This window comes from Elephas maximus, chromosome 8, assembly GCF_024166365.1.
Source record: "Elephas maximus indicus isolate mEleMax1 chromosome 8, mEleMax1 primary haplotype, whole genome shotgun sequence".
Lineage (NCBI taxonomy): Eukaryota > Metazoa > Chordata > Mammalia > Proboscidea > Elephantidae > Elephas > Elephas maximus.
In genome coordinates, this window is record NC_064826.1 from 51169818 (window position 1) to 51192226 (window position 22409).

A 22409-nucleotide genomic window follows, 5' to 3' on the forward strand; every position below is an offset into this window, starting at 1 on the left:
ATAATTCAGGAACTGCCTGTATATAATATGGTCTTTGCGCAATGTTTAAATCATATAACATCCTATTTCACAGAACGTTTTGTGGACATTAAGTGATGCATGACTGTACATACATTCCTTTAACTACTGTACTCTGCCTAAAACTCACACAGAAGTATTTTAGCAAGCAAACTTTATTAGCTTTTACCATAATTGTGGATGGAAAACAGAATATTTGAGGCATCCTTAGCTAATTGATTAAAGAGGCTCTTAAATGAGTATATGTGGAGGGGGGAGGGAGCGGGTTGGTTTTCCAGGGGACAGATGACCTAGGTTTGGTGGGATATGGTCTACTGAAAATATAACCGTAAATGGCTGGCCCTGAACATAACTCGGCATTTTTTTTTTTTTAATGTGACATCGTATACAAGAACCCCTCTTCCAAGTGTTATTGTTATTACCATTGCTATTTGCTTGTTTAAATCTAGCAGTTATTGATAGTTTTTAAAGGCAATGGAGTGTGTAGACTGAATTCTCCAGAATTAGAAGACCTTCCTTCCTGATTACAAGTCTGCTGCCTGACCCTTTCCTTCAAAAGGTGCACTCTGCCTCTTTTTCTTAGAATCTTCCTAAATTTTATCTGAAATTTCTCTTTTCCCTCCACTCCAAAAAATTTCCAGAGGTCTTATAATATTTGTGATATTTTACAACACCAGCATTTAATAATGTTTGTTTGAGCATTCCTTTTCTCTTCCTCTTACACTTTTACAATCTCTAGTTACAAAGTTGGAATGCATTTTTTTTTTTAAATAGAGATATTATATCAGCTAAAATGCTGCAATTTCCACAGTGGGTTGCAATGCCTCTAGGAATTTGGCAGTTACGGTAAGTGGGGGAGGTAGGCCAGGAGTTGATTGTGCTGATTTCAGAGCTGACACCTTATCTAAAGAAGCAAAATCCATTCCCATCCAGGTAATTCATAATCATGCAGGAATGATCAGTTGCTGTTGGTGCAGCAGTCAAGGAAGAAACAGTATCGGTAAGACGGGTATATATATATATGTATACACATATACATGAATATACCATGGAATGGTGGAAGAACAAACAAATCAGCCTTAGAAAAAATACAACTAGGATGCTCATTAGAAGTGGGAATGGTGAGAGATTGGCTTGCTTGCTTTGGATATGTCCTCAGAAAAGACCAGTCGCTAGAAAAGGATGTCATGGTTGGTAAAGTAGAGGGTCAGCAAAAACAAAGAAAACCCTCAGTAAGATGGATTGACACAGTAGCCAAAAAAATGAGCTCAAATATAGCAACGACCATGAAGATGGTGCAGGACTGGTCACCCTTTTATTCTGTTATACATAATGTTGCTACGAGTTGGATCTGACTCGATGGCAACGAGCAACATGAGAGAGAAATTTATTGCAGGAATTGCTTTAAGCGACTTTAGAGGGCTGGATAGGCAAGTCCAAAATCTGTAGAGCAAGTTGTTAAGAAAGGCAGGCTGGAAATCTCCCGCTGAGCCTGAAGTCAACAGGCGGAGGTTTTTTTCTTCCTCAGGGAAGTCTCAGTTGTAGTTAAATCCTTTTAACTTAATGGATAAGGCCTACCTTGAATATGGAGGATAATCTCCTTAAAATCCACTGATTATAGGTTTTAGTCACATCTACAAAATTCTTTTACAGCAACACCTACTGGCTGTATGGGCATGGCTGGATCATTCAAATTCCTTAGCTTCAGCTTCTTTGACATTAAATAAATTTAGTGGTCCAAAGCAGGCAACTATGTTTTAATAATTAAATATCATAATGTATATTGAGAAATTGTGCCTACTTATTCTCTTTAGAATGGGAATCTGGATTTCATTTCAACCTAATTTTGCTTGCCCTTGTCTTATGTATTATTAAATCTATCTACGGAACCAGCATCCTAAGAAATATCTAGAATTTTAATCCATTCAATTATTGATTTGTGTCACTCACTGCCTGATTCTTCTGTGAAATTTGCATAGTGCTGACTGAAGCATGAATTTCCTGTGTTCTGAAAGAAGCTAACTTCTTTTCAAGACATTTAAAAAACGAGAACCAAAGAAAAGCATAGATATAAGGCAATAACTCATACTCATGAGTCAGAATCGACTCGACAGCACTGGGTCTGGGTTAAGGTAATAATGCCCCAAATATACTACCTCGTAGCTACTTAACAAATCTCAAATTAATAGATGCAATGTTTAGAACTGGCTTTTTGTTGCTTTTGATGAAATAAACCCTCAAAAGTTACAAAATAAAACCCTTCTCAAAGACACAAAAGCAAAACTGGCAGAGGAAAGTAGGCCTATATATCAAGCCCTTGGGCATTGGAAATAACTGGGCATTTGGGGGTGAATTTTCCCTGATGCCTCTTTTTCTTGATTTCTAAAGGAATGATTCCATTATTTTGGATTCATGAATTAATTAACTGTGGATTAATGATTGGATCAATGATAATTTTCTCTTTTTAGAGGATATTTCACTAGATCTATTCCCTATAGTAACAATAACTACTAAGAAATTTAAGATCTTTCAGATATAATTTTGTATAGTATAATGACCTCACTGTATAATCCAAGTCAAAACATTATCAATATCACAGCAGACTCTGATTAATAATAAGTACCATGAAGCCATCTATAAAACACTTTTTGTTTTTTGAGAATTCTTTTTGTTTGGTGTCAGACTGAAGACATGTGGGATGCATTTAGATCCAGTTTGCTTTTAGGAAGACTTGTCCAACATTGACAATTGTTGAAGTCATTCATCTTTCTTATAATTAAGAATTAGTTTATTATTCCCAGTTGTAATGAGTAATTGATATAAGTTATTATCTATATCATATAATAACTAAGAGATTTATATCATCATAAGCTAGGGGGATCTTAATCTTAGAATTGTATTTTGTTACTTAAAAGACTTTTCAGAAATATCAAAATGTTAGATGAATATATTATTAAATGGCATGAGAAGTCAAACCACACTTAGGATACTGTGTATTATAAAGTAGATGAATCAAAACACAGATCGATTAATTAATTAGTTTCTAAATAATTTTGTTATCTTTATGAGGCCCTAATATATCCTTGATAATGTAGATGTGAAAAGACATAAGATATATTATCTGACCTCAATGGTTTACCAATAAGGTGGAGATAGATAAGAAAAATTTATAAAAGAGTTAACGAAATGATAATGCATATTCCAGGATCTATGAAGATAGATAGATTAGAATCAGAAGACAAAGCTGTGTTTTGAGGTAGAAATAGATAATTCATGAAGAAGCAAAGGATCTGAGTTTGTTTCAAGGGTGAGTCTGGCTAAGATAAGCAGAGGGAGGGAAACTGAAAATGGAGAGACACTTAGAAGAGAAAGGGAAGGATGTAAAACCAAAATACGTTCAGGTGAGAGCAAATCTGATTTCCTTGTGAAACGGACTCAGTTAAAGCCAGAAGAGATTTTAGAACATGGAATAACAGACTAAGATTTCAATTAATTTTATAAACGATAGGGAGCCAGTAGTTGATCAGGGAAATAATACAAAGTATTATTTAAATGGTTAGATTCTTTAAAGAACTTGAACTACAGAGAAAAGTGAATAGGATGGATATGGTAGTAAACAGACCAGGGAAGTAAAGCATTGATTTAGTAGTACCCTTAATGCAGATTAAAACCAAAAAAAAGTTGGCACAGAGTCAATTCCGATTCATGGTGACCTCATGTTTGTCAGAGTAGAACTGTGCTCTGCAGAGTTTTCAATGCTGATGTTTTTCATTAGTAGATTATTGGTAGGTGCCCTGGAGTAGGCTCCGACTCATAGCAACCTCAAGTACAACAGAAGGAAAACTGCTCGTCTTGCACCATCCTCGCGATAGTTTCTATGTTTGAGGCCATCGTTGCCAAAATTCATTGCCAGGCCTTTTTTCTGAGCTGCTCTGGATGCACTTGAACCTCCAAACTTTCAACTAGCAGCCAGGTTCATTAACCATTTACTACATCCAGAAATCTTAACACAGATTCATAACAGGTTTGAATTATAAGTTAAAAAGTTAAATAGTTCCTCAAGGCACATGAATGTGGGAATTTATGTATTCTTTTTTCTTATTTTGTAATCATGATTAATAATACTTCTCAATTGAGAAATAAATTAAATAATATTTACATACCAAACTGTTACTATAATGTTTAAATATTCCAATTTTTTTTACTATTTAAGGTTAAACACATTTTGAAAAAAGTAGACAATTTTTATTTAAAACTTTATGCATATCTAAGATAAATTTAAACCACAGTAAAAATAATTTTTATAAATATACTTTATTTTTTCTCAAATAAAAAGTCATACTTCAAAGGAAATCCAGATGACAGTGACAATAAAACTATATTAAGAATGTAACTTTTAGTATATCTTTTCAAGGCTCCAGCCAATTCAAAATAAAAATACTTGAAATTTTATACCTTAGGTTATGTTATATTTAATAGACTAGAAAAAGGTAAATGACCAGCCTAAGCAAAGATGGATTTCTTACTAAATAGTAGATATTCACCTTGTTTGTATGACATAGACTGTGAAGTCTTCATTTTTGATATATTCTATTAGTAAACAGGAAACCCTGCTGGCATAGTGGTTAAGTGCTACAGCTGCTAACCAAAAGGCTGGCAATTCAAATCCACCAGGCGCTCCTTGGAAACTCTGTGGGGCAGCTCTACTCTGTCCAATACCGTCGCTATGAGTCGGAATCCACTCAAAGGCAATGGGTTTTAATTAGCAAACAGCACTTCCTTTAGCAAATCATAACTGCTTTAACTTTGTTCGGATTCTTATGTGCTATAAAAATGTGATGTAATAATTTTATTAGATCATTAGACATAAGTATGATTATTTACATAATGAATATACACTTTATTTTGTTTATATAAAGCCCCCAGATAGATTTAATTATATATTAATCTAATCTTGTCAGTAAATACTCTTTTTTTCCTAGGGTAGGGTGCAAGTTTTGTAAATTGTTATAAACCAAAAAAACCAAACTCATTGCCATCAAGTCGATTCCGACTCACAGTGACCCTGTAAGAGGCAACAGAACTGCCCCATAGGGTTTCCAAGGCTTAAATCTTTAGGGAAACAAACTGCCACATCTTTCTCCCGAGAAGCAGCTGGTGGGTTCAAACCACTGACTTTTCAGTTAGCAGCAGAGCGGTTAGCCAGGGCACAGCGAAGGTTTCTCCTGAATTGCGATATTTAAATCGAATGAATGATTCTGTAGTAAGTCTTCAGAAAGAGATTTAAAGTTTTGAATGAGGAGTTTAATGATTAATAATTTTTTAAAATGCTTATCAATATTAAATACCCTTTGTGGTTGCTCATGTTAGGATTTTTAAATGTTTAAGCTTTTTGCATTTGAATATTTAGGTTTTTCTTTTTTTTTTTTTTTGCCCTTCTGATGTAAGTTGTACATTGTATTAGACTGTACTGTGGATACTTACAATAACAAAATACCATGAGAATTTTTTTTTTTTTAATTTTTCATGAGGAAATAAATTCACACAGTTCGAAGTAACAACCTTCTATCCTAAATAACATATATATGCTGTTAGGATGATTATATGAATGGATAAATTCATGTTTCAAAAATATGTTGGCTTTTTTTAACATTTAATAAGAACCTATGCCTCAAAGAAAGTGATACCTTTTTGCATATATTGACATATTCTATTCACTAAACAGAATGCTGAAGCCAAGGTGAGGATTGATATTTCCTGTATATGAATGAGAACTTCCTACATTCTTTATTTAAAGCTCAAATATCCTTGGAGAGAATTTGGACAAACCGAATTCTACGATTAGTATCCTAGCCAGCGTTCAACTGAAAAATTTCCAAGCTCATTTGTCTTCACTTCTAACTACACTTGGCAAAGAAAGATTATATATGTGAACAAAATAATAATATAAGCAAGTACGAGAAAGATGAACGACAAGGTGTTAATTCTGGATTCAAGTTCTAGAATCTGAATTGTGTCCCATGCCAATTTTATATTTCTATTTTTTAATCAATTACCAAAACATTTTATGTCAACTTAATAGAATATATAAAAATATTCTACTTACGTTGGTCACCCACCAGCTCTGAAAGACTCAAAACTGCTTTACCACAAGCCTAGGTAGACTGACAATGCCATAGCTGACTCTAAATATATACCAAATTCTTGGATAATTAAAAAAAAAAAAAAAAACATTAATCTTAGCATAGTACAAGGTATAAAGAGATGCTTTCCTTTTATGACCACTAAATTGTGCGTATCACATTCATACCTTATTTTCATGTCATTCGTAGAGTTCTACGAAATGTTGACTTTAAAACCACTCTCTGCTAGTTTCTATAAAATCTTTACTGGCATACGAATGCAATGTAAAACACATGTTCATGGGATGAGACAGGTTATGAATAATTTTCAAGCCTGCTGGTCCTTATTTCTCTGAAACTTATGTTTTTTATTATTCGAAGAGCTCTGTTAAACTTACTCTCTTTGAAAATGTAATATTAAATTGACTTCAGGCCATTTTGTGTGCAAATTTTTAAACCACTTTTGTTTTTATTTTGTTTTGTCTTTAACTTAAGATGGAAAATGTTATAGCATCTTTGTAGGCTGATGGGAATGATCCAGTGTAGGGAAAAACTGATGTTTCAGAAGAGAGAGCAGATACCTGCAAGATTTATATCTTTAAATAGTCAGGAAAAGTATGGGATCTGATTGGAGAAGATTTAAGAATTCTCAAAGTAATAGGAGAATGAACAATTCTCATTTTTTTGAGGCCAGTTCATGGGCTGAGACCAAGGAAGAGGGAAGTATTGGCAGATGACTGAGGAGAAAGAAAAACCTGGGAAAATAAGTCCAGAAAGTCAGAGTGAATTGACTAAAGAAATTTAGTTGGATTGCTGGTAGCAATAAGAGCTAAACTGAAGTTTGATAGTCGTGAAGAAACATACAAGAATGTTAGAAAAATGGGCAGTGGAATCTAAGCCATGTCTGGCGGGATGTAAGAATAAAACAAAGATGAGGAGCAGTGAAAAATAAGTAGGTCTGGCAGAGTCAAGGCAATTTTTAGCAAACTCTTATGACTATGAGAGCGGATACCTGAGGAAGTGTCAGGAATGAAATAATTGGAAGGGAGGTGATCAGGGACAGGAGATACCACACAGAGAAATCATCAAGAACATTTACAGGAATGATGAAGAGGAAGAAAATATTGTAGATAGGTATGGGTGTTGATAGGGGCTTTCCTGGAGTCTGGGGGCTCTGAGGGCCCCTACTTTAAGTCACACTCCAATGGCAGAGTTGACTAACTCTAGGACTGCAGAAGGAAACACACAAGATGAGTCTGGAACAGCTGGTAGTGCCAGAAAGCAAGGAAGTGTTCACAAAGGTAAAATTTAGAAACCCACAATGATGAGAGTATATCAAAGGGGTACAAGAGCCAACCTAATGAAATATTTGAGCAAAATATTAAGTACAGCAGTATTGTTTGGATTATAACCCAAAGTATAAAGTAAATATATATGAGTCCATATTGATATAAAAAAATGCCTGACTGACTAAATAAATAAATAAATGGGGGAAAGAGATAAATCTCCCATGCAAAGAATTCCAAATAATTTATTCGATAATCTCTCAATGAGGTGGTGCAGAAATCTCCACTCCTTAAAAAAAAAAAAAAAAAAAAAATTTTTTTTTTACGTGTGGGCTGTGTAGAATGACTTTCTTACAAAGGGCACAGTATGGAAAGGGAGAAAAAGAGAGTAACCTTGCAGTGGAGAAACTGAACAAACACTAACTCAAACAAGGCAATCAAGGTTAACAACTGATAACAAGTGATAATTCATACTGACTGTATGTATCTTTGCTATGCTGTGATGAGAATGGCGCTTTGCCTCTGTGGTCCTCCTCCCAAAACACGTTGTTCCAGTGTCATCATGAGAAAACATCAGACAAACCTACTTGAGGGACATTCTACAAAATATCTCACCAGTAACCCTCAAAACTGGCAAGGTCATCAAAAACAAGGAAAGTCTGAGAAAACATCTCATCCAAGAGAAGCCTAAATGTACATTTAGAATGTAATTTACCCTGGATTGCATCCTGGAACTGAAAAAGGACAGAGGAAAAAGCTGGAAATATAAAGTATGGACTATAGTTAATAATAATGAATCAATAGTGGTTCATTATTTGCACAAATGTACCACATTAACGTGAGATGTTAATAGCAGGAGATTTGGTGTGGGGGATATGGGGATTCTTGGTATTATCTTCACAATAATTTTGTAAATCTAAAACTATTCTAAGGAGTCCTGGTGGTGGAATTGTTAAGTGCTGGGCTGCTAAACGAACGGCTGGAGTTTCTAACCTACCCAGCAGTCTCTGTGGGAGAAAAACCTATGGATCTTTTCCTGTAAAGATTACAGCCTAGAACACCCTGTGAGGTAGTTTCACTCTGTCACATAGGGTTGCTATGAGTTGAAATTGTCTTGATGGTACCTAATAACAACAAAACTCTTCTAAAATAAAAAGTTTGTTTAAAAAACACTTTTGGGTGATACATATGTATTGAAATATGTTTCCATATGCATACTTTTTTTAATGTACACATATTTATAATTTTAATAACTTTAAAAAATCTCTATTGATATTTTTTATTTGAATATCTATATCAGTATGATTTCCTGTCTTAATAACAAACACCATGGATTTGTGCCCTGTGTTTTTTTGTTTGTTTGTAAAACAAATTTGATATTTAAACTATAAATGAATTATAAATTATATTGAATGTTATAAACCATAATGAATTAACTTTTCAGCACTAAACAAATGTGTGATATTTAATAACATCTTGGGTTTTTGACAACAGTCTGGGTACATGGAATCCTTGCAATAGTATGATAATTCTTGCAATAAATAATTCCAAAGTTAATTATTCATTTATTAGGAAGATATTTCTTGACATCAGACAACCATGCACAAGGGTGTTTCTGTTTTTATTATTTAGTTTTTCCAAATGTTATAGCTTAAATTCTTATGAATGCACAACAGTTTAGAATTTGAAAAAAAGCCCACTTAGTACTTTTCTTGGTCAACTATCCCTGCTATAACAGAAATACCACAAGTGGATGGCTTTAACGAAGATAAATTTATTTCTCACAGTTTTTTTTTAGTAGGCTAGAAGTCTAAATTAAGGGGTTCAGATCCAGGGGAAGGCTTTCTCTCTCTGTCAGCTCTGGAGGAAGGACCTGCTCATCAATCTTTCCCTGGCTGAGGAGCTTCTTTATGCAGGAACCTCAGGTCTAAAGGGTGCGCTCTGCTCCGGGTGCTTCTTTCTTGGAGGCATAAGGTCCCCAACTCTCTGCTTGCTTCCCTTTCCTTTTTATCTCTTGAGAGATAAAAGGTGGTGCACGCCACACCCCAGGGAAACTTCCTTTACATTGGATCAATCCCACCCTAATCCTATTTAACGTAAAATTACAATCACAAAATGGAGGACAACCACACAATGTTGGAAATCAACCAAATTGATACACACATTTTTGGGGTGACATAATTCAATCCATGACAGTACTTAACAATTCATGTGATATTTATGTCATATATGTTGTTGTTATTGTTAGGAGCCATCCTGTCAGTTCAGACTCATAGCAACTCTGTGTACCTCAGAACTAAACACTGTCCAGTCCTGCTCCATGCTCACAATCATTGTTATGCTTGAGCCCATTTTTGCAGCCACTGTGTCAATCCATCTTGATGAGGGTCTTCCTCTTTTCCGCTACCCTGTACTCTACCAGGCATGATGTCCTTCTCCAGGGACTGATCCCTCCTGACAACATGTCCAAAGTATGTAAGATGCAGTCTCACCATCCTCACTTCTAAGGAGCACTCTGGTTGTACTTCTTCTTAGACAGATTTGTTCATTCTTTTGGCAGCCCATGGTATACTCAATATTCTTCTCCAACACCACAATTCGAAGACGTCAATTCTTCTTCAGTATTCCTTATTTATTGTCCAGCTATGGCATGCATATGATGCAATTGAAAACACTATGGCTTGGGTTAGGAGCACCTTAGTCTTCAAGGTAAGATCTTTGCTTTTCAACATCTTAAAGAGGTCATTAGCAGCAGATTTGCCCAAGGCAATGCGTCTTTTGATTTCTTGACTGCTGCTTCCTCAGGTGTTGATTGTGGATCCAAGTAAAATGAAATGCTTGACAACTTCAATCTTTTCTCCGTTTATCATGATGTTGCTTATTGGTCCAGTTGTGAGGATTTTTGTTTTCTTTATGTTGAGGTGCAATCCATACTAAAGCCTGTGGTCTTTGATCTTCATCAGCAAGTGCTTCAACCCCTCTTCACCTTCAGCAAGCAAGGTTGCGTCATCTGCATAACGCAGGCTGCTAATGAGTCTTCCAGCAATTCTGACGCCCCATTTTTCTTCATATAGTCCAGCTTCTGAAAGTATTTCCTCAGCATACAGATTGAATAGGTATGGTGAAAGGATACAGCCCTGACACACACCTTTTCTGACTTTAAATCACGCAGTATCCCCTTGTTCTGTCTGAACAACTGCCTTTTGATCTATGTACAGGTTCCTCAAGAGCACAAGAAAGTGTTCTGGAGTTCTCATTCTTTGCAATGTTATCCATAATTTGTTATGATCTACATAGTCGAATGCCTTTGCATAGCCAATAAAACACAGGTAAACATCCTTCTGGTATTCTCTGCTTTCAGCCAGGATCCATCTGACATCAGCAATGATATTCCTGGTTCCAAGTCCTCTTCTGAAACTGGCCTGAGTTTCTGGAAGTTCCTGTAGACATACTGCTACAGTTGTTTTTGAATGCTCTTCAGGAAAATTTTGCTTGTGTGTGATATTAATGATATAGTTCTATAATTTCCACATTTGGTTGGATCACCCTTCTTGGGAATATGCATAAATATGAATTTCTTCCAGCCTGTTGGCCAGGTAGTTGTCTTCCAAATTTATTGGAATAGACGAGTGAGCACTTTCAGCACTGCATCCGTATGTTGAAACATCTCAATTGATATTCCGTCAACTCCTGGAGCCTTGTTATTCTCCAGTGCCTTCAGTGCAGCTTGAACTTCTTCCTTCAGCACCATCTGTTCCTGATGTCATATCTATAGGTGAATATATATGGATCTTATGTTCATGTATATATATTTATATATCTAAAATCATGTTCATCTTAACAGCATAGTGAGTTACAGAATTTTAACTGGAAGAGAACTTAGAGATTAAATACTCCAGCTTGCTTACTACCCAGATGAGACGACAAAATGTATGGTTATGAAGGGTGACTATATTTAGGTAAACAGAGCTGAGACCACAATCCAGGCTTTCTGATTCTCAGTTCCATGCTCCCTCCACTCCATCTCACACAGCCGGTTAACAGAACACTATTAACCAGTCTGGGGGAAATATCTGTGCAGAGAGAATTAAATAGAGAAACGTTACGTCATGAGTGAAAAGCGTATAAGTTTTTCTGACAAGCACACTGATCTGAATTCACTCATCATTCTATATAAAAAATCTGCATTATAAATTTCTAAAGTCATTTCAATACACTAACTATTAATAATGCTTAAAACCTCTGCTTCCACTTTTTCACGATTGATTTTCACCAAATCAAAATAGATTCTATGAGTTAGAATTGACACGACAGCAATGGGTTGGGTTTAGAATAGATCCTAAGTAGAGTAACAAAGAATAGTTATAAATAATTTTGTTTTAGAAGATGCTGTGGCATTCTTATAAGTGATAATCCAACCTCTTTTTAACATGTATTTCCAACCATTTTTTATCCATCTCGTATTCAATTTGTCCATAATTCTTGTTGGATTTTATCTTTCTGTTTTCTAATCCCCTACTTGAAGTCCATGTTGCATTTTTTTTTGTCCAATAGTGCATTCAAGGGCAACTAAAACCAAAAAAAGAAAATACGACTTATACAGTTGAAATTCTAAAAGAATCTCACACGCAAATTATTTCAATTCTTATGTTTTACAAATGAGAAAGTGGAGTCTCAGAGAGATTAAATGGCTTGTTCAGATTCATAAAACTACAAGGTAGGAAACCGGAATCCAGTTTCAATTCCTGCCCCAGTGCTCATTCTGAAAATTTGGATTATTTCCAGGACACTTATGCAGAGTATTAAAACCTCTTTATCTCTTTCTTCCCATCTCCCTCTCTTTCTCCTAGACATAGACATACACACACACGCACACACACATAGCAACAGCTGTGATATTTTCTTCCAGACTGCTGTTTGAAAACAACACAGATGCTAGTTTTCATATTTATAGTCATGTATCTTAATTTCTAGAATATGAATATGAATGCATTCTTTAGATGACTGCCAAATTTGTACATGTGGTCTTCCTGTGTGACTTGGAATACATTTGTACATTATCCTAAAGAATCGATAATTGACAGACTTCCTTTGCAAAATATTATACCCTGCTGATAACTTTTCACTGGTGTTCACTCTTAAAAATTGGTCTTAGTCATTTAAAGGGGATTAATTCACAATTCTCTAGCCTGTGTACATTTATTTTTAGCTTTACCTACTTATTTAAAAATCTACCATTCTATAAGGGACACGATGTTTGATTAAAATAATTAAATTTCAGTCTTCTATAATGTCCAACTTTATTAGGTGGTAAAGGAGTCCTGGAAAGATATACTTAATGAACTTTTTTTTTTCTTGTGTGTGTGTTTAGTGTGTGGGTGTGTACTCTAAAAACAAAGAAAATTCTTAGTAAAGATAGTCTATTTAGCTAAAACAGCCAATGTATAAAATCTTGAAAAATATATCTGAGAGCTCTGAATTTTTCTCTTATTTCTTAAAATTATAGTTTGTGGAGACAGGCCAAAAGCTCTCATGGAGGGAGTATTCCATTTGGCTGTAGAGCATCAGGACCAAAATTAATCTTGGTCAGATACACAGGCTGACTCATGCATTTTAAGCTGATCTCAGTCATATTCTAGCACAGTAAACTTAGGTTTCTTTTTCTTTAGAAGAATATTTAATGATAACAAATTGAAACCATGAAGAATGAGATAATTAAGGGAAGAGACTTCTGGCTAATAATACCTTAGGGATCAAAACCCCACCTAATGGGTGCATGTTTTTACAATTTGGTTATTTGCATTGTAAATATGGTGAAATGTATTACTGATTTGTTATGTTTCTGCTTTTTATGAGTTGAATGCTCTCCTCCCTAATGTCATATGATCAAATGCCACATCCCTGAGGATTCTGAAGATAGATTAAAAATTGGTAGACATGTAAACCTCTGTTTTGTACCTCAGTTGTGTAACCGTTCTAGTAGTTATAAAGTAGAAAGGATATGGCTTTGTCTATAGGATACTGAGTGATTCATAAATCCAAAGGGTGTCATAGAAGAAAAAGCCACATTGGTTCGTGTTTTTATACACACACACACACACACAATTCTAAAGCTTTATGATTTGTATATTACGTAGAAACAAACTATGTTAGAGATCAAATTAATTATAGTGAATAATGCTTGATTTGGGGTCAAATCTTATGTTTACTAAATAAATCTGTATTTCTACATTCAAGAATCAGTCTTCAATTTTAGCTCTCAGAGAGCTATGCATACCACTATGCAAAGATCTTACTACTTCAAGCTGGAAAGTCCTAAGTCCAAATATTGACTTTGCCACAAAATAGTTGGATGATCTTGGGACAAGATTTTTAACCTCTTGGAGACTCGTATTTTCTTTGTTAATAAAAATGACAGGATTACAATGATGGCTTAATAAGATAATGTGCAGACAAGGCATGTTGAAGTCGCTGAAACATAATTAAATGTCAATGAATAAATGGCAGCTATTCCCTTGAGAAATAATTTTGCTCTTATAGTGACTCTTTTTGTTAGGACGGTTACTATTAAAGGTGGGAACAAAGTGGCATCTACAGACTAAGCAATTTGAGGACAAGAGCTGTATCCACTTGTCTTTGTGCCCTCTACAGTCACTAGGACACAAAGAGTATTCAAGGAGAGTTGACTGAAATAGAATTAATTTAAAAACACTTGGACATATAGTTGGTTACCTTCTGCTAGATTCCACACTTTGAAGGACAGTGAATTTCATCTTGAGGCTTAGTTCACGTCATACTCATATGAAAAACTATTAATTACCTTTAATAGTAAAATTAGGTTTGTGAATAAAATTCCACATTGGGAAATCTTCAATGAGGAACATGGAATAAATGATCAGGATGTTGAAAAGCAGAAGATTCCTGAAGCAAAAGACTCCAATCCATTGCCTTTGAGTCTATTTCAACTCGTAGTTGACTCTATCGGACAGAGTAGAACTGCCCCATAGGGTTTCCAAGGAGCAGCTGGTAGATTTGAACTGCCAACCTTTTGATTAGAAGTCTGAGCTCTTAACCACTGTGCTATCAGGGCTCCAGAGACTTCAAGGCCTTCAAATTATTTATATAGCCTGAACTTATTTGAAAATGATCTATATATTTCATAGTCATATAGAATGTTTCCAATGTAATTAAATTCATATCTGTCAACTTGGTCTAATTTAAGTGACGCCTCAATATTTGAGTCTTCTTCAGACTGAATGGATGACTCAGAGCATTTAATCTTATGACCAAAACCAAAACATTATAAAATAATATACCGGAACGTTTGATTCACTCTAATGACCACTTATGCCAAGATTCTTAGCCTTGCATAGATGGTTCCTGTTTAATAATTGAACCCTTTAGTAAGCATATACTGTGGGACTCTTACAGGTTAAATTTTATGCTTGTGATTAACTTTATGTTATATATTTATAAAATCTAGACACAATTCAGTTTTCCTTAAAAAAAAAAAAAGACAGGAGCATGCTCTATTTTCATGCAGAACAGGAACCTCATAAGCATGTGATAAGTTTTAAAGAATAAATCTGAGATTTAGTCTTCCATAGTGATTTTTTAAAACCTGAATCTAAACTTGCCTTATCCCAAAGATAGACGGTAGAGGTGATTCTGAAGGGTGAGAATATTAGCTGAGAAGTCCAGCCACTGCTCAGTAAGATGTCAGAGAGCGATGTGTTGTTAGTTGCCATTGAGTCAATTCGAACTCACGTCTACCCCATGTGCAGAGTAGAACTGCTCCATAGGGTTCTCAAGGCTGTGACCTTTCTGAAGCAGATCACCAGCCCTGTCTTCCAAGGCACCTCTGTGTGATTTCTAGCCACTAACCTGTTGACTAGTAGTTGAGCACTTAAACCTTTTACACCACCCAGAGCGTGGTATAACCTGAATTAATTCCTCAGAGTCTAGAGTTCGGACTAGGCTTATAGATCTAACAACTCCACTATGTCCATATGTCTAGAGTTTACTTGTCTCTTTGGGGTAGGCTTGTGCTCTCGAGGTTTATAAGTCATATGAGAGTAAAAAAAAAAGATCCCCAAATTTCTAATTTGCATTGAATACTAGTGTGCAACCTTTCTGCTTTACTTTATATTAAAATAGTTAGAGATAAGGGTGAAGAAAAGTGCTCCAATGCCTCTATTCCTTCCCTCCCTCTGCTTCTTTGCCCCTCTCCTCACACCTGGGGTTTTGCTCTGGACAGGGGGTTACAAAATACATACTTAGAAAGGTGGGAAGATGCTGTGTAGATGAAACAAAGCCTGATCAGTACTTTGATACTGCAAAGAACGGAGAGTTGTAATTTCAGAGCCTACCTGCTCTTTGAGTATATATCTGTAGTCACGACACGTAATGACCTAACTTATCCACTAAAAGACTACAGGAGACAGGACGTGAAATTAAAACTGCTCTGTGTAATAATGTGTAAAAATGTCTCCTGGACTCAAGAGCAAGAGAAATTGTACAGATCTTGTTCCTTTAAAAGAAAATTTCCTGAATATAAAAAGTTGATTTTTGTTCTTTGGGTCTTGTCAAGTATGTTTTGCAGACACTGGCAAGTTGTGTGTGTGTGTGTATGTGTATGTGTGTGTATGTAATGAAGGGGAAAGAGGTAGAAAATGCAGATATTTCTCTCAGAAGATAAACATTCTATGTCAAGATAAAAGCCATCATTTTAAAATTGTACTTCTATATGTTTGTGAATTCTTTAAATTACAAGAAAACTTTGAAAAACTTTCAGAAAATCAATAAGAAGGGAAAATATTTCTTCTGAGCCCTGGACACCATTCAGTATTAAAAGGGAGTTACCTTCTGAGCCACAATTCTGCATCATTTTATGGCTTAGATCCATAGAAAATAGTTTATTAAAAATAAATAAATACCCGTCTTGTGGTTAGCAGTTTTTTCTGATGAATCAGCTGGTTCTGGCTTTGTATAAAGCTCTGATCTATAAAGTTATTTTCATCAAAAGTCTCAAAATATTTTTTTAGGAATATGAAAACCAAAGAGTGAAGGCAACAATTATATACTGTATTCTTTACACCTTTCATAAAAAAATATTATTACATAATTTTGATCATTTGCTCTTGCTCAATGTTAAGTTTATACTACTTGCATTCTTTATTCTCCAGTTTTTATGTCAAAACCTAAATAGTGTAGAAAAGAATGTAAGACCCAGAAGTGGAAAATACATTTCCATACAACCCAGATACAATATAAAGATCACATTCAATGCTGTTTTATTTTCTTTATGCACAGCCGTTATTTCTGTTCTGTTAGTGCATCGCAATCTTTCATTTAAACCCAGGTAATTTTAGGAAAGAAAAAACATTTTTGCATACATTTAGTCACTTAAAATCAGAAAAATTATCAAAATTTGAGAGTCTTCAACATTACAGGTTTTCATCATAGCATTTCTCCCCTTCTGGATTATTTCACCCAAACTAGTTACTGCCACTTAAAAAATGGTAACTTGCCCACAGCTTATATGTCCATTCTCTGCCTCAGTCCATCTCATACCATTTCTTCTCTGATAATTGCATGTGGTGTCAACCTGGGACAATCAGGTAAATTATTTCTTAATTTATTTTATGGACATGCATGTTCAAAATATACAAATATATGTGCACAGAAGTGAAATAGGCATTAATTTTTGAGCTACCAAATTATTTATTGTCCAGACTTGATCATTTTTGAGAGAGAAAAGGGGAGACATTAATGAGTACTTCTGGACATTAGGATAAACTGGAATCTTTTTTCTAAGCAAACTGGCTTGCATGGTCACTCTAATTATGTAGGATCCAAAAAAGGTAAAAGAGATAAAACTTGATTGAAATATTTAAGTAGAAAAAATAAAATAAATGGTGAAAAAAATTTAAGTTAATGTGTTTGATTGAGGGCTAAATGAGTGTTGTGTTCTATATGTGTTCTCAAAGGTAATAGATGTAAGCAATTGGGTTTTCAGCGGGGCAATGCCATATATTAAAATGTTAGAGATTCTCATTGTTAAAGATTATATTAAAATGTTAAAGATGGTGAAAATGTAGAAGAAATAAAAAGAAGAGTGAGAATGTGTAAGCTAAGGAAAGCAAATGGGTCATCAACATGGATTTTGAAGTCACTGACATTAAGTATCTGCCTCAGGAGTGCCAGGCATTCCGCTATATACTGGGGATATAGGGATTACTTTTCATTCATTGTCCCTGAATGGCTCACTCTAGTGAAAAGATCAACAGACAAAACAAACTTTAGATGGATGATAAGTGCAATAATAAGCATTCATCAAGTTCTGTAAGAGCAGATGTGAGAAGAAAAAATGTGTGTTTGGGGAAGATGTTTCAGAGATGTTTGTGCCGAATCTAGATGAAAGAAGGGTAGAAGAAAGGAACAGAATGTTCCATGGCAAAGCTGTGCCTTTAGTTATGACTGGAGCATAGAGTGTATGCTTGAAGATAGCATAAGGCTGGGCATTAATTCAAAGGTCATGTAAAGAGAGGTTAGGTCTGCTGTTCTACAGAATTTTATATTTTAATAAATGTGCTGAGGAAGTTTTAAGCAGAAAGTTGCATTTGAACTTCAGAAAATTTACCCTTGTTCTGGATGTGAATGGATTAGGGAATTAGCAGACCTGAAACAGGGAGACTGTTTAGAAGAGTTTTGTCCCAAACTAATGAAGAAATGTTAAGGGCCTGAATTAAGTCAAATTCAAGAAAGATGAAGAAGCGAGAGATTCCAGAGGTGTTAAGGAGGTAAAGGGAACCGAATTGGCCAGATAGTCCTCAGAGTTTTGGTGGGGAATGTGGGACCATAGATGGTGAAGGCATTTACCAAACAAGAAATATAGGAAAAGGATCAAAATTGGGAGGTGGATAGTGAGTTCAGTTTTAAAAATATTGAGGTTGAGGCTGAAGAACTTAAGAAATATCTGGGTGGAAATTCCAGAAGAAAATTAGAAACACAAATCTATCTAGAATTCAGGGGAAAAAAATCTGGATTAAGTAAAACTACATTTCATTTGATTTTACCTCCCAGTTCTTTCCCAGAATGATCCATTATCAGCCAGGGTTGTCTTTTACTATGATTAATTTTTTTTTAACTCATTTTTTCTATCCTTCTTTTGCTTGCTTTAGTGATTTTCTAGGATTTTGTTTCTATTCATCTTCTCACCTATTCTGCACTACACCCAGGTAATTTAATCTATTCCCAAGTCTCAGGGACTGCCAGTATGTTTCTGTTCCCATCTATGATACTCACCTCAGACTGTGTTACTGACTTGATTCTACCCTAGATATTTTATTCTTTTTAAGACTCCAATAACTATGCCTACTTATATACACTCACTCTAGAATACTGAAGTGAATTTGTCTGAGGGGAAACATACACACACACAGGCAACTGCAAGATATAAAGGGAAAACTGTATTTTCCTGCCAACATCACCCATTTTCCATTACTAAACAGAGATTTAAATTTAGGTCAACACAACAACCATTTATTGAATGTTTTCTATATGTTAGGCACAATGCTGGATATAAATAAAATTATATATTGTTGATCCTCAAAGAATATGCAGTTTAAGAGAGGAGATCGACAAACAAACTGTAGTTTAGGTTTTTCAGTGCAACAACAATGAAAACATGTAAGAGAGACAGGTGTAGCACAAAAGAAGTCTTGATTCACTCTATTTGCAGAGTCAGTTCAAAATGGAATTGATGCACTGTTTTTAATAATTTTCATGCATTTCTGATGTTTTCATTTAAACATTGTTTGATGTTAAAACTAGAGGAAAAACACAGTTCTTAGAAGTGTTCCATAAATTTGTCTTAAAAGACATTTGCAAACCATCAGGAAAACTGAAGTTTAAAAGTTACCTATGTATAATATTAATGCTTATAATTTTGCTGTATGTCATGAAAAATACATTCACTGAAATATATTTCTTTGTTTTGTTCTTTTAATGCCAGATTAAATTTTGACAGCATTTCTTACTTCACTAAAAGAAATACTGACAACATATATTATAACCACATGGCATTTCTCATTCCAAGGACAGTGGTTCACTTGGGATTTTATTCAAAAGATAAAAAACATTGGCTACAGAGTAAATGATTTCTCTGAACCACACCTATGTATGATATAATATAATGAGATTTAAGGAAAAAGCAGCCAAGTTTTTCAGAACAAACAAAAAAAAACTTTTAAAAAAAGAAGCATTTTATTTGAAAGAAGGATTCATTTTCATTTTTACATATTAACTGTTCTTTCCTGTTGGAATCTCAAATAAACTTAGGAAGTTGACATAGTTGCTAGTATTTGAATAGTTAATTATAAACTAGTTTTCTTGAAAAACATGTAGATGATTTTTTTTTTTTTTTTAACATTCTTCTTTGGTTGTGTACTAACCAAAAAACCAATCTGGGCTTCAAGCCTGTAAGTGAACTATCAAATACAAAGATTGGATACATTGACCTTTAATTTGGTGCTGCATAAAATCATCTACAGGAGAATCTAGGTGGCGCAAATGGCTAAGCACCCAACTACTGGCAGAAAGGTTGATAGTTTGAACTGACCCACCCAAAGGTACCTCAGAAGACAGGCTTGACAATCTACTCCAAAAGGCCACAACCTGGAAAACCCTGTGAAGCAGTTGTCCTCTGATACTCATGGGGTCTCTGTGAGATGGAATCTACTCAAAGGCAGCTAACAACAAATTCATCTATTATGCCTGTGAAAAGAATCATTTTTTTTTTTAATAATTTTTATTGTACTTCAGGTGAAAGTTTACAAATCAAGTCAGTCTCTCACTTATAAACTTATATGCACCTTACTACATACTCCCAATTAACCAAACCAAAACCAAAACCCAGTGCTGTTGAGTTGATTCTGGCTCATAGAGACCCCATAGGACAGAGTAGAACTGCCCCATAGAGTTTTCAAGGAGTGCCTGGCGGACTCGAAGTGCTGACCCTTTGGTTAGCTGCCATAGCACTTAACCACTATGCCACCAGGGTTTCCTACTCCCACTCTCCCCCTAATAAGACAGCCCACTTCCTCCTTCCAGTCTCAGTTTTCATGACCATTTTGCCAGCTTCTAATCCCCTCTACTCTCCCATCTCCCCTCCAAACAGGAGAAGCCAAAATAGTCTCAAGTGTCCACTTGATGCAAGTAGCTCACTCCTCATCAGCATCTCTTTCCAACCCATTGTCCAGTCCAATCCATGTCTGAAGAGTTGGCTAGGGAATAGTTCCTGTCCTGGGCCTACAGAAGGTTTGGGGACCATGACCGCCAGGGTCCTTCTAGTCTCAGTCAGACGATTAAGTCTGGTATTTTTATGAGAATTTGGGGTCTGCATCCCACTGTTCTCCTGCCCGCTCAGGGGTTCTCTGTTGTGTTGCCTGTCAGGGCAGTCATCGGTTGTGGCCGGGCACCATCTAGTTCTTCTGGTCTCAGGATAATGTAGTCTATAGTTCATGTAGCCCTTTCTGTCTCTTGCGCTTGTAATTTGTGTCCTTGGTGTTCTTCATTCTCCTTTGATACAGGTGGGTTGAGGCTCATTGATGCATCTTAGATGGCCGCTTGCTAGCATTTAAGAACTCAGACTCCACACTTCAAGGTGGGATGCAGAATGTTTCTTAATAGATTTTATTTTGCCAATTGACTTAGATGTCCCCTGAAACCATGATCCCCAAACCCCTGCCCCTGCTTCACTCACCTTTCAAGTATTCAGTTTATTCAGGAAACTTCTTTGCTTTTGGTTTAGTCCAGTTGTGCTGACCTCCCCTGTATTGAGTGTTGTCCTTCCCTTCACCTAAAGTAGTTCTTCTCTACTGTCTAAATAGTAAATACCCTTTTCCCACCCTCCCTCGCTCCCCCCTCTTGTAACCAAAAATGAATGTGTTCTTCTTAGTTTAAACCATTTCTCAAGATCTTATAATAGTGGACTTATACAATATTTGTCCTTTTGCAACTGACTAATTTCACTCAGCATAAAGCATTCCAGGTTCCTCCATGTTATGAAATGTTTCACAGATTCCTCATTGTTCTTTATTGATGTGTAGTATTCCATTGTGTGAATATACCATAATTTATTTATCCATTCATCTGTTGATGGTTGCAACCTTGGTTGCTTCCACCTTTTTGCTATTGTAAACAATGCTGCAATAAACATGGGTGTGCATATATCTGTTTGTGTAAGGGCTCTTATTTCTCTAGGATATAGTCTGAGGAGTGGGATTGCTGGGTCCTATGATAGTTCTATTTCAAGCTTTTTAAGGAAGCGCCAAATCAATTTTCAAAGTGGTTGTACCATTTTACACTTCCACCAGCAGTGTGTAAGTGTTCCAATCTCTCCACAGCCTCTCCAACATTTATTATTTTGTGTTTTTTGGATTAATGCCAGCCTTGTTGGAGTGAGATGGAATCTCATCGTAGTTTTAATTTGCATTTCTCTAATGGCTAATGATTGAGAGCATTTCCTCATGAATCTGTTAGCCACCTGAAAGTCTTCTTTAGTGAAGTGTCTGTTCATATCCTTTGCCCAATTTGTAACTGGGTTGTTTGTCTTTTTGTGGCTGAATTTTAGCAGAATCATGTAGATTTTAGAGATCAGGTGCTGGTCGGAAATGTCTTAGCCGAAAATTTTTTCCCAGTCTGTAGGTGTCTTTTTACTTTTTTGCTGAAGTCTTTAGATGAGCATAGGTGTTTGATTTTCAGAAGCTCCCAGTTATTTGGTTTCTGTTTGTCATTTTTAATAATGTTTTGTATTCTGTTTATGCCTTGTATTAGGGCTCCTAATGTTGTCCCTATTTTTTCTTCCATGATCTTTGTCGTTTTAGTATTCATATGTAGGTCTTTGATCCATTTGGAGTTAGTTTTTGTGCATGGTGTGAGGTATGGGTCCTGTTTCATTTTTTTGCAAATGGATAACCAG